A 13,182-nucleotide genomic window follows, 5' to 3' on the forward strand; every position below is an offset into this window, starting at 1 on the left:
CTGCAGGGTAACACTGGGGATACATTTCGTATACCCCTTCCACCCCCCTCCTGCTCCCTCTCCAGGGGAAGGCACCTGGGCTAGGAACATCAAAGCAGCTTTCAGCAGCTGTTTCCTGAGCACTAGCTTCTTGTTAATTCTCCTCCAGTTAGACTTAATTAATAGAGAGAATAAGGTGAGGGATTATTCATGTTGCTCCACTGTTAGATTCCATATGATGCTAAGCTTGCCATTTTGTTATGCAGGTGATGGTATAATTCTAATGGTGGCTTCTTTCTTAAAGTTATTCGGGGAGGCTATCATCTCGAACACTTTTTATTTTAATCTAGTTATTCTATTGTTTGATTAATTGAATGCGAGAACCAAAGAATCACCCATCTAGCCTCCAGCAACAAAATCTGAAGCTAGTTAGCTACACTTTATACTCCCTCAAATGCAATAGTCTCTGAGTGGCAAATCTGATCCTGTGAGCGCTCAGAGGGCTTCTCAATTCCAGTCCATATTGAACTAATATTGCTTTTACAACTCGTTGCTTTGAAACTTAACGAGCAACAGTGTGCAACTACAGTGCCTGTTTAATGCACGTCAGATAAGAATACAAAAAGAAACAAGCAAAAAGAAAAGGCATACTAACTGCAGGAGAATTACAGCAGTGTCCAGGTAGACAAGCTGACTGACTGTGTTAGATCCTCACCTGTCGAGCTGCGAAATACTGACTCTCAAACAGCCAGGAATACTGGGACCCAGACTGCTCTGTGAGGTGTGCATAGCAGCTGTCAACGACTCAGTCAAGCGGGGACTAACAAGAGATGACAGGAGATGGGGGAGGCTATGAAGCCACATTTAGAGTACTGAGGAGCTGTCAGAATGGGATAGTCGTGTGTGTCGTCCGTCCACCCCCCCCCCCCCCCCCCCCCCATATCTCTGAAACAGCTGCAGATTAGAATTCCACATTTATAATTAATGGAGTACCATGCATGATTCAGTGAACCATACTTTTCAATTTAGACCCTGTTACCTTTCCAAATTCACTGGCCTCCAGGTAGAACTTCTTCTTCTTCTTCTTCTTCTTCTTCTTCTTCTTCTTCTTCTTCTTCTTCTTCTTCTTCTTCTTCTTCTTCTTCTTCTTAATTATTATTATTATGTACTTTCATTCAGAGTCTATAGCATTTCTACATTTACTTCTTATCAATCTTCTCCTCTCTCTCTCTCTCTCTCTCTCTCTCTCTCTCTCTCTCTCTCTCTCTCTCTCTCTCTCTCTCTCTCTCTCTCTCTCTCTCTCTCTCTCTTTCTCTCTTTCTCTCAAGATTCTCAAAGGATAATACACCCCATAATGTTAACAAACCAGAAATATAAACAACTCAGGCATTTCATTTAGGTGCTTAAGTAGTCTGAAGTGGTTTCTTTAGGAATTGTAATTGTCATTGCACTAGTGACCTAATTCCTAGAATATGCACCTTACACATCTGTCTGGAATCTCACAGCTGTGCAGAACAGACAAGAAACTCTGTCATAAATCTTGCTCTGGTTTGAGCGTGAGGGACCAGTGGGTTTTGTAGCTGTTTTGTTTTACTACCTGTATCTTTACTCATTTTTAATTGCTATAAAAAAAAATGCAACAGCACCAAGGGTATGCGTCCTTGAACCAAGTATGGTACTTCATTTATTATAAGCTGTATTCTAATCTGCAGCTGTTTCATTAGCATCGGGAGGCATTGCACAGCTGGTTAGCAGAGAGAGGGGTGCCAGGATATTTAGGGCTCCCGTTCAGTCACTCACCGTTGCAGCTCAGCATGGACTCACAGTATGCGCAATTATTGCATGATGTGGGGTCCCTGGTGGCTCACCGAGTACATGCGATCTATTTGAATCCCACAGGGTTAGGGAGGAAGTCGGCAAGGGCTACTTCTACTCATCACACTTCAAGGGACACCATTGGTCAGGCTCCCGCAAGTCCAGAACAAAGTAACAAAGTGGAGGCTGGGTACAAACTGGCGATCCAGCGCACCTCAAGCCAGCATCTTAACCACAATGCAAAATAGCTGGGCTCATCTGCATTGGTGGTTTTAGAGCTTTTAACCTCCTCTAGTATCACGCAACACTGCCCGTTACACTGACTCGGTGCCTCCTGGGTCAGGTAACTTGCTAATCTGTCACTCATGTTCTGCAGGTAAGAAAAGGCAGGTGGCTTGACAGCAGGAACGTTGGCTGCCCTGTGGATCAACAGTGCCTGAAAAGTGGTTTGCAGCGTGAGCAACATTCGAGTTTTGGGCATTTCAAATTGGGAAAAACATGAAAGTAGAAATAAATTAAAGCAAATGTTTGATGTGTCCTTTAACTGGAAGCTGTAACACAACATTTTAAACATGTTACAAATTTGCAAATTCAAATATTAACGCTAATGCTCCTCATGCTAGTAAATGAAACAGTGTTTATTAAGAGCGCTGTTGCTGGTGCTGATGAAATCTAGTCTACAGAAATGTCTTTGGTTTCAAAAGGCCTCTTCAGTGTCTTCAAGTTTCTATAAATGTTTAATCAGTAACTGAGCAGTTCAAAAAGACTTCAAGTTTTAATAAGAATCTAAAAAAACATAAGAATTCAAAGCTAATTAAATCCAATAAAACATTTTACACAAGAAATCCAAAAATTATTAGACAGAATTAGGACAACAATAATCTATGTCAAAGGTATTTAGATTAAAAAAGCATTAATTCAATGACCATGTTTTTTTTTATTGATTTGAAATCAGTTGTTTTGTTTTTGACTTTAGAAATGCATGTAATTAATACGTAACAAATATATTAGCTTGCAAACATAATATAAGATACAAACATTTATTTTGCAAATGAGTCCTTCTATGTGAAAAGATTAGCTAAAAACAGATGCAAGATGAATACATTACAAATGGAAAAAAATGGATGCTATTATTGATTCAGCAGCTGAAGAAGACCTGCTTTTAGTGGTGTGATCTCAGCACTCCACCCTCAGAGAGTCAAGGTGACACTGATTCAGAGGTACCTGGATTCATCCCATTCAAGATATTGAGGCATTGGGAAAACTCAGGTGGACAGGTAGCTGTCACATGTAATTATAAGCACCTTTACAAAGCTAACAAGTTTTTGCCTTTACCAAGAACCTGTGCCTTTTTTTCTTCTGTTGTGTTCGAAATGTTTTCAGGGGGAATGTGTTTAACACAGGGAGACAAAATTAGAGAGACAATAGATCTCAGCACGCATGACAAAGAAGGCTATAAACAGCAACTTATATAACCCACCTGCGTGCCTGCCTTAGTGTGCCTCTCTTTCTCTCTCTCTATCTCTCTCTCTCTCTCTCTCTCTCTCTCTCTCTCTCTCTCTCTCTCTCTCTCTCTCTCTCTCTCTCTCTCTCTCTCTCTCTCTCTCTCTCTCTCTCTCTCTCTCTCTCTCTCTCTCTCTCTCTCTCTCTCTCTCTCTCTCTCTCTCTCTCTCTCTCTCTCTCTGTCTCTCTCTCTCTCTCTCTCTCTCTCTCTCTCTCTCTCTCTCTCTCTCTCTCTCTCTCTCTCTCTCTCTCTTCATCCTGTTATCAGAAAGAAAAGCAACATGTTTTGAGGTTGATTTTACTGTTTATGATTTTACTGGGAGGAGGTTGATTGACAGGGCAGGAGAATAAAGCCCACTGTCTACAATGGTCTCATTGCACAAGGCAGTAGCAAAGATGAGCTCAGTGAAGCCCTCTGCCTGTCTGTATCGGTCTGTCTGTCAATAAGACAGAGGGAACAGTTTATTGCCTGTGACAATGATAGGTTTACAATAAGGACACCCTCTGGCTATCTGTCTGTCTAAAGGGCAGGTACCACTTGAAAAAGTTTCCCATAGTGAAAGCACAGTAAAGTGTAATAAAGCAAAAAAGCATGGTGACAGCATGGTAAAGCATTGTACAGCCCACATAGGAATGGGAAAGAATATATATATATATGTACTGTGATAAATTTGATATGGCACAGAAAGCGACAATACAGGGACAGTAGTGCATGTGGAAGCAGTACCAGAGGAACAGAAAGATGGGTTCCTGTGCTGGACCTTAGTGTGAGCCCCGACCTTTATGTAATATTTTTAAAACACATTAGACATGCTATATAACTATACACTCAAAATGTTAGTATGCAGCTTTCTACTCACCTACTTCAATGACATGCATCTTTACTTCTAATGCTACACTCTTTTTAATCACAAGCTAACAAGTTTAATCACCAGTCCCTCCAGGATTCCACAGCAAATCACAGACATTTTCTCACGCAGACCATCTTTTTTTTTTCCAGTCAGAAATACAGGCATGTTAATTTGTTTTTGTTTATTTTGTTTATCAGCTCCCCCCTAAACTACAGGATGAATTGTGCTGCACACAGAATATAACTGCAAAAGACTGCTCAACAGCAGTACCCCAAAACCTTCCCTGAAGTCAGCAGGAAACTGTTTTGCAATACTGAGAGACCCCTAGGCTAAAGTACAAGTGGTCAAGGAGTTCGAAAAAGAGATACCAATGATAGAAAGCTTGTGAGGTTTCAGGCAGGAAATCTACAGTACAAGTTGCCTGCTATATTCATTGCTTAATCTTCAAGCCTACTACCAGTAAGTTCTTATTAACCTATAAGGTGTGTATATATATATATATATATTTTGCAAACTCAGTCTAGCCGTGCTTTCAAATTACAACCTCCCCAACCACCCAAACTACCATCACCTCTCCCCCAGTCTCTATCCTGAGGGGGGGGGGGGGAGTATACGACGCTCATCTGTAAGATTTTGTAATATAATAAAGCTGGTTATTTAAGGCAAGATTGTCCTGACTGAAAACATGAAACAGTGCCTCATACCAGCCTCCATGCAAAAATAATTACGAGTGTAAGAAAAGGAAAGGTTAGGAAGCTCATTTTAATTCAGCTATTTAAAAAATGTAGCAGTACCTGATGAAACCAGGGACAATAACAACTGAATCAGCTGCACAGGTAGCTGCAATGATATGAATATGAAGGTAACATCCTCAAATATGAATGTGAAGGATATTATCATTGTTAAGTTTTTCGGATCTGCCTAGGGCCCTCTGAGTGTGCGGACCCCTGTGAAGTTGCCCCAGCTGCAAATACTATTCCTCCACCACTCTGTGCTTGTAGTGCAAGGTGAGTCATGCAACGTGGGTCGAATCCCGTTGCTGTAGTCGTTGCACTTTGCATATATGATGATGATGATGATGATGATGGTGATGATGGTTGTTATGTGACACCCTGTATCTCCCGCCAATGCAGTGTTTTCCAGCTGACGTGAGTAATTATCAGATTTTTTTTTTATAATTGGCAAGCATAGTATCTATGAAGGTGGCATCCATTCAAAACACTATGGTTCTCATCTGTCAGCTCTGTGACCTTCTCCCCCAGCTCTGAGCTTAGCTCCAGCACCACAGGAGCCAACAGCAATGCTGTGAGTCAGACAGACACTCGGCCACTGCAGCTGAGAACTCCCACTTCACTGCTCTTTTAAAACCCTTGCACTTCTAAAATGTGGACACCAATGGTGCTTCATGCTACATGAAAATCCCATCTTAAAGGGAATAGTCATCAGCCACACATTCTGTATCTTCACACATCCTTTTCTTCATTGTTCTTATTCAGACACGCTCTAAGGGCCTGGTTTTCAAATGCTGAGTACATCTTGGGTAATAGATCTGAGGAACTGAAAAAAATTGGCTTAATTACTGAGCAAAACACAACATTTTAACACAGATTTATACCTCTGAAGTATGTAAAAAGTAAGTACATTTACTTTGCATTTAAGTTTGGAAAATCAGACCTTAAAAGCTGGTTCATTCCCAGCTCTCCAGCACTGTCTCATAATGAACACTCATCTGAACAGTCCATAACCAGCTGTCCAGCACACTTACAGTATGAGCACTGAAAACACTTTTCACACACATGATCACAGAACGTGGGTCTAGCTGTGGTGATTGACACCTGCCCCCCCCCCCCTCCTCTCCTTGACTGCTCCTTCACAGTCAACAAATATGAAATATCTCCTCCACTCAATAGTCATGATGCTATTGCCAGAGCCTGCCAGTGCAGGGATCACATCTCTGTCACAATACAGGCTTCCTGATCCCCCCAATCCTGTCTCTGATATCAACTGAAAAATAAAGAAACACAGCAAAGTTTCCTCCGAGTTGTGCTCTAAACCCGGGGCAGGAAGAGCGGGCCAGGGGGCAGAGCACTGTTTAAACAACCCTCTCCCCCTGGGCGGACTCCTGAGCAAACACTCCAGCACGACCCTCACCCCGCTGCCTGGGATCCACGGAGAAGATTGGAAGGACAGAAAATGCAAACCATTAATAAACTCCGTAACGGACATCAAACGCCCAGCTTTCATCAGGAAATGGCTTTTGGGAATGCCTCGTTTTTTGCCTTTTTGTTGTTTTTTTTTCTTGAAAACCTGTTTCTAATCGAACTGCTTTCTCTTTCACAGCAGATAGAAATGTAAAATATACCGCAGTGTATAACAATATGAGTATGTAAAAACTAGAAGGTGAGTGTGTTTCTGTGATGCTCAGAGGACTTTTAGTGTAGCTGTGTGTATATGTGTGTATAGGTTCTGTGATGTGGAGAGGAGGTGAGTATGGTTCTGTGATGTGGAGAGGAGGTGAGTATGGTTCTGTGATGTGGAGAGGAGGTGAGTATGGTTCTGTGATGTGGAGAGGAGGTGAGTATGGTTCTGTGATGTGGAGAGGAGGTGAGTATGGTTCTGTGATGTGGAGAGGAGGTGAGTATGGTTCTGTGATGTGGAGAGGAGGTGAGTATGGTTCTGTGATGTGGAGAGGAGGTGAGTATGGTTCTGTGTTGTGGAGAGGAGGTGAGTATGGTTCTGTGATGTGGAGAGGAGGTGAGTATGGTTCTGTGATGTGGAGAGGAGGTGAGTATGGTTCTGTGATGTGGAGAGGAGGTGAGTATGGTTCTGTGATGTGGAGAGGAGGTGAGTATGGTTCTGTGATGTGGAGAGGAGGTGAGTATGGTTCTGTGATGTGGAGAGGAGGTGAGTATGGTTCTGTGATGTGGAGAGGAGGTGAGTATGGTTCTGTGATGTGGAGAGGAGGTGAGTATGGTTCTGTGATGTGGAGAGGAGGTGAGTATGGTTCTGTGATGTGGAGAGGAGGTGAGTATGGTTCTGTGATGTGGAGAGGAGGTGAGTATGGTTCTGTGATGTGGAGAGGAGGTGAGTATGGTTCTGTGATGTGGAGAGGAGGTGAGTATGGTTCTGTGATGTGGAGAGGAGGTGAGTATGGTTCTGTGATGTGGAGAGGAGGTGAGTATGGTTCTGTGATGTGGAGAGGAGGTGAGTATGGTTCTGTGATGTGGAGAGGAGGTGAGTATGGTTCTGTGATGTGGAGAGGAGGTGAGTATGATTCTGTGATGTGGAGAGGAGGTGAGTATGATTCTGTGATGTGGAGAGGAGGTGAGTATGGTTCTGTGATGTGGAGAGGAGGTGAGTATGGTTCTGTGATGTGGAGAGGAGGTGAGTATGGTTCTGTGATGTGGAGAGGAGGTGAGTATGGTTCTGTGATGTGGAGAGGAGGTGAGTATGGTTCTGTGATGTGGAGAGGAGGTGAGTATGGTTCTGTGATGTGGAGAGGAGGTGAGTATGGTTCTGTGATGTGGAGAGGAGGTGAGTATGGTTCTGTGATGTGGAGAGGAGGTGAGTATGGTTCTGTGATGTGGAGAGGAGGTGAGTATGGTTCTGTGATGTGGAGAGGAGGTGAGTATGGTTCTGTGATGTGGAGAGGAGGTGAGTATGGTTCTGTGATGTGGAGAGGAGGTGAGTATGGTTCTGTGATGTGGAGAGGAGGTGAGTATGGTTCTGTGATGTGGAGAGGAGGTGAGTATGGTTCTGTGATGTGGAGAGGAGGTGAGTATGGTTCTGTGATGTGGAGAGGAGGTGAGTATGGTTCTGTGATGTGGAGAGGAGGTGAGTATGGTTCTGTGATGTGGAGAGGAGGTGAGTATGATTCTGTGATGTGGAGAGGAGGTGAGTATGGTTCTGTGATGTGGAGAGGAGGTGAGTATGGTTCTGTGATGTGGAGAGGAGGTGAGTATGGTTCTGTGATGTGGAGAGGAGGTGAGTATGGTTCTGTGATGTGGAGAGGAGGTGAGTATGGTTCTGTGATGTGGAGAGGAGGTGAGTATGGTTCTGTGATGTGGAGAGGAGGTGAGTATGGTTCTGTGATGTGGAGAGGAGGTGAGTATGGTTCTGTGATGTGGAGAGGAGGTGAGTATGGTTCTGTGATGTGGAGAGGAGGTGAGTATGGTTCTGTGATGTGGAGAGGAGGTGAGTATGGTTCTGTGATGTGGAGAGGAGGTGAGTATGGTTCTGTGATGTGGAGAGGAGGTGAGTATGGTTCTGTGATGTGGAGAGGAGGTGAGTATGGTTCTGTGATGTGGAGAGGAGGTGAGTATGGTTCTGTGATGTGGAGAGGAGGTGAGTATGGTTCTGTGTTGTGGAGAGGAGGTGAGTATGGTTCTGTGTTGTGGAGAGGAGGTGAGTATGGTTCTGTGATGTGGAGAGGAGTGTTAGTGTTGCTGGCAGTCTGTGAAAGTGGGAGACTGACAGATCTGGGATCCTAATCTCCCTCATTAACATTCCTCCGACTCGACTCTTACACCTGACTATGCAGTGGCTATGATTATCATATTCAGGCATGTCTTGAGAATACAACTGAATGATAAGCTAGAATCTGCTTACAGTACATAAATTTTCTTTTCTTTTTCATGTTAAAGATCTCTGCCTCCTGTCTAATTTAATAAATCTCCACAGACATGATATAGAATAAATGTCAACATCTATAATTGGCATGGCGGATGCACCAAGAAATATATTTATTTACATATTTGCTGTATCAGCTAATACTAATATAGAGGGTGTTTGGGGTTCAAGGACCTTAAGGTTGCAAACAATTACATTAGCCAAGCTGAGTTTTGGTTAACAGGTCAAATTATAATGGAAACATTTGAAAACGAATGCATGAAATAAATAATAATGAAGTGAATCCCAAGTGACATACTGTACTAAAATTTTGATTAAATGGTGCTGGCGATTTGGAAAAGGACTAAAGTAATGTTTTGAGTGTTTCGGTGTGACAACGAGACACAAGAGCCCTGCAGTGATATTGCCACATAGTTTTCAAGTGCCTCTGAACCCACCAGTCTATTCAAGATTTTGTTCCCCACTTCCCATTAGAATGGAGTGTGATAGAAACATCACACAGAAGCACAGCTTGAAATTGGATGTTCAAGGTTCTTATTGTGTGTAAACCCTGTATGTGAGGGAAGATTCAGACAATTGTATATTAGTGAGAAAGGAAATCTCAAACACATACTGACCCAGATTACCAGTAGTTCACAGAGAGAATTCAACCGCTGATTAATGCAAAATATGTCTTTGCTACGCACTCAGTGTCCATGGTCGTAACTAGCCATGGTCGTGTCCTCGGTTGTTTTTTTGCATCATCAATGCTGATCAATCAATGCTCATGTAAAAATTCTGGTAAAGTACAAAAGACTTAATTTTCTCTGTTAGTTTGCCATGTAACATAGATTTGGACCTTGCGTGCGACTTCGCTTTACTTCACTGTGTGGTCTCAGGAAACATTATATATTCGGCACATGGTGCCAAAGCTTTGCTCCAAAAACCGAATTCATTCGGTCCATTCAGCGCAGTCACGCAGTGGCTCATTGTCTCAGACACTATGTTTGTTTCCATGTTGTGCTGATGTCATGTAAGCTGAAATTAATTAAGGAGTGAGAGGAACACACTGACAAAACATCACCGCCCCTCCAACAGAATCCATTCAAACTTTATACACTGACTTACATAATATAACACAAGGCATGTTATCCAATACTCAGTACCTTTCATTCTCAGACTCTCCACCCTCGCACTGATATAAAATAACCAGTCCCTGCATGCTTATAATTCTATCACCTTGATTTATATAGCCCTACCTGCAGGCATACATTCTACTAAACCTTTTAGTGCTCTAGTGCACAGTGCCAGCTGCACATTGCTATAAAATAGAAGCGCTCCCCCACATTCCCAGAGACCATTTCAAAAGGCTGGAGAGAAGGCAGGCCAGCAGAGATTCTCCTTTGAGCTGGGATGGCTCCTGGATGGCTCTGGGATGGTGCTGTGATCATTCTTCCTGACACTGGTGTTCAATAACGCTACAAAGGCAGGGAGCATATGGCGCCAAGCCACCACAAAACTAAGGCACTGCAATATATGTACTCTGTATGATTTAAACAAATTCAGTGTCTGCCTTCAGTTCCCTGCTGCTGTATAAATGGATTGAGAGCGACCCTAAAAAGAGTAAAGATATTCTAACCAGGGGGTTGGGAGATCCCATAGCAATGCCTGTATAAAATGTTGAACTCCATGGTAAAAGTGCTCAAAGGTGACCCTACCTAAAAGCAAAAAAAAAAAAGAAAATATGAATTGGAAGTTCATTGGAAGTTTCTGGAAATATGTCTATTGTCAATTACTCTCTGGTTCTTAGTATTCAACAGATGCCCTCTAAAGTTGGCCTGAAAGTAAAAATAGGTTCAACCTTCACCTCTGAACCTTAATAAACATTCCTGTCATTGGATATTGTGAGAGCTGCCTTATACAAGCACACAGCAAGAGGCCATCCACATTTAATTCCATCTGTCCAGGAATGAGTCTCAAGTGAAATTGCTGTGACTCTGATGACAGGAGAGACAAGTTACTCTTCTTTACTGTTTGGACAAAGGCCGCAATGCAGTGTGCTCTTGAAAAGCCACTGATAAGGAAACAAAGTATTCTAGTTTCCCTGGAAGAAGACAGTAATTAAGGGAACTTTTCTGTGTCACTCATATACCAATCAAGGCTGCATTGATTCGACGTTAAAAGAAGCGCGGTGGATCGCTCAAGCTCAAGGCTTTTTAACTGCTGTTTTCATTTGAGTTTATGTCAAAGAATCAAAGGCATTTTCTTCTCTTTTCAGATTGTCTTTCATCTGATCAGACACAGTCTCCTGTGATAGGATCTGGTGGTGCACAGTAAGGGGCTTTGTATGATTTGCACCAGCCCAGGGCTTACCCCCAGAATTTGACTCAGATCAGGGGGCTATCAGAGTGGATCGAACCCAGTGAACTGGGAAACAAGTTGATCATGCCTTGCTGATCCACAAAGTGTCTGCTCCAAAGAACTGTTAAATTCTAGATAGCTTGTTATTGTTTTAAAATAAGCCAAGAACAGCTCAGATTATTCCTTTACATGAAAAAAGCAAAGCCATGTTCATTATGCATTATATTTATTATATATTATAGTTATAGTATAATTGTATGAAGAGGGTATACATAAAATGTGCAGAGCTGCTATAAAACGCACTATTCACTCAAGCTCCCACCACTTGATGCTGCTGTGCTTAGAACAGTATAAAGATTTCCAAACACACACAAAAAAAGAAAAGCAAAACAACAAAACCAATCCTCAAGCCACAACGCACCACACCTCTGTCACTGGCTCTCATTTCAATGTGGGTTATTTTTGTTTTTAGTCAGAATACAGTCTCAGGAGAGGTAAATCTGGTTTAGAAGAAGACGAGTTTAAAGAGCAGTTATAGGAGAGAGGGGGGGGATTTCATTGGCCGCGCCCTTGGCCGTTATCTTCATGGATGGAGGTGGAGCACATTCAAATTGCACCCCTACAATTATTTTATTGAAGCCCAGGCCTCTCTCTGAGCTTTTTTTCCCCATTGGTTTATTATTCTACAATTAGTTGGTTTTGCAGCATTCAACATGAAGACGGGATGTAATGACTCAAAATAGTCCTTGATCATAAAAAATAGTAGACACACGTCAACATACACGCACTTAGCCTTTGGATAATCATTAAGAAGATCACATTGGATGGACTGTACAAAGTAATTCCACTCTTCTAAACAATAGGCCTCTAAAAGGCATTGAAACACAGTCACTCACTTACTTAGAGTGCAGCCTCCAAGGACGCTCATGGTAATACTGAATAAATAAAAAGACAGTCAGGAACAGGGAGAGAGGGAAACTAAACGAGAGAGCGGGTGAGCTGGGCCTCCCTGTAACTGTAATGAATTTAAATGCATTCTGGTGTAGAAGAGGCTTCTTTGTATCGGAGCCATCTGACTGTGAGTGTCAGCACAGTGCTGATGGCATTGGATAGGATCTGTAATCACTTCATTAAAGCATACCTTGAAACACAGGCCTTTAAAATGCGACGCTTATCCTGCGTTTCTCCTCATCAGTTCTCCTACCTTCTTCTTCTTCTTCTTCTTCTTCTTCTTCTTCTTCTTCTTCTTCTTCTTCTTCTTCTTCTTCTTTCTACATGTTGTCTGTCATCACATGCTTTGGCAGACAGAGTCAGGCCTGGAGAAGGTTTGTTTTACTGATCCTCACAGAAACCCTAGATCACTACAGAGGCCTGGTTAAGAAGAGCTGAAAGATACCCAGGACAGGCAGGGCTTAATATTTTTAACTCCCCCTCAACAGAGTTGCATTGGCTTGACAGAGATCTGTAGTGCAGTACCAGAGATTAGCAAGAGAGTTTAAGAACAATTGGAAAGCAGCAGAGTGGCTATAATGAATTTCTTTACTTGCCTCGACCACAAATTCTTGTAACCTAGAGATCGCGATTAAATGCTCTACTAATTTCGTGCTGGGATTCGAGATAGAGAGGAGAGAGAGAGAGAGAGAGGAGAGAGAGAGAGAGAGAGAGAGAGAGAGAGAGAGAGAGAGAGAGAGAGAGAGAGAGAGTTCCCAGGCACACTAAGGCAGGCACGCAGGTGGGTTATATAAGTTGCTGTTTATAGCCTTCTTTGACCATTCTATATCTCAGATGCTTTCTTCTCTGAGCAGAATAATGACAGAATGTGGAATGCTAATTACGAGCTCACCTGGGACCTGCTCCTCTTTGAACACTGAAGCTCTTTCTTTCTAGCAGAGTTTGTTTACAGACCCTAACCCCCTTCACCTCTGACTTGGAAACCCCACTTACCAGACATGTGATACCCTTTGTGTGGCACAATGGGGAGGTTTGCATTATTCTATAAAGGGAAATTGACCTGTTGCAGAGGAATCTAAGTGTCATCACAAAAGTATTAACACGCTGATTTAAC

Source organism: Polyodon spathula, chromosome 14, assembly GCF_017654505.1.
Source record: "Polyodon spathula isolate WHYD16114869_AA chromosome 14, ASM1765450v1, whole genome shotgun sequence".
Classification (NCBI taxonomy): Eukaryota; Metazoa; Chordata; class Actinopteri; order Acipenseriformes; family Polyodontidae; genus Polyodon; species Polyodon spathula.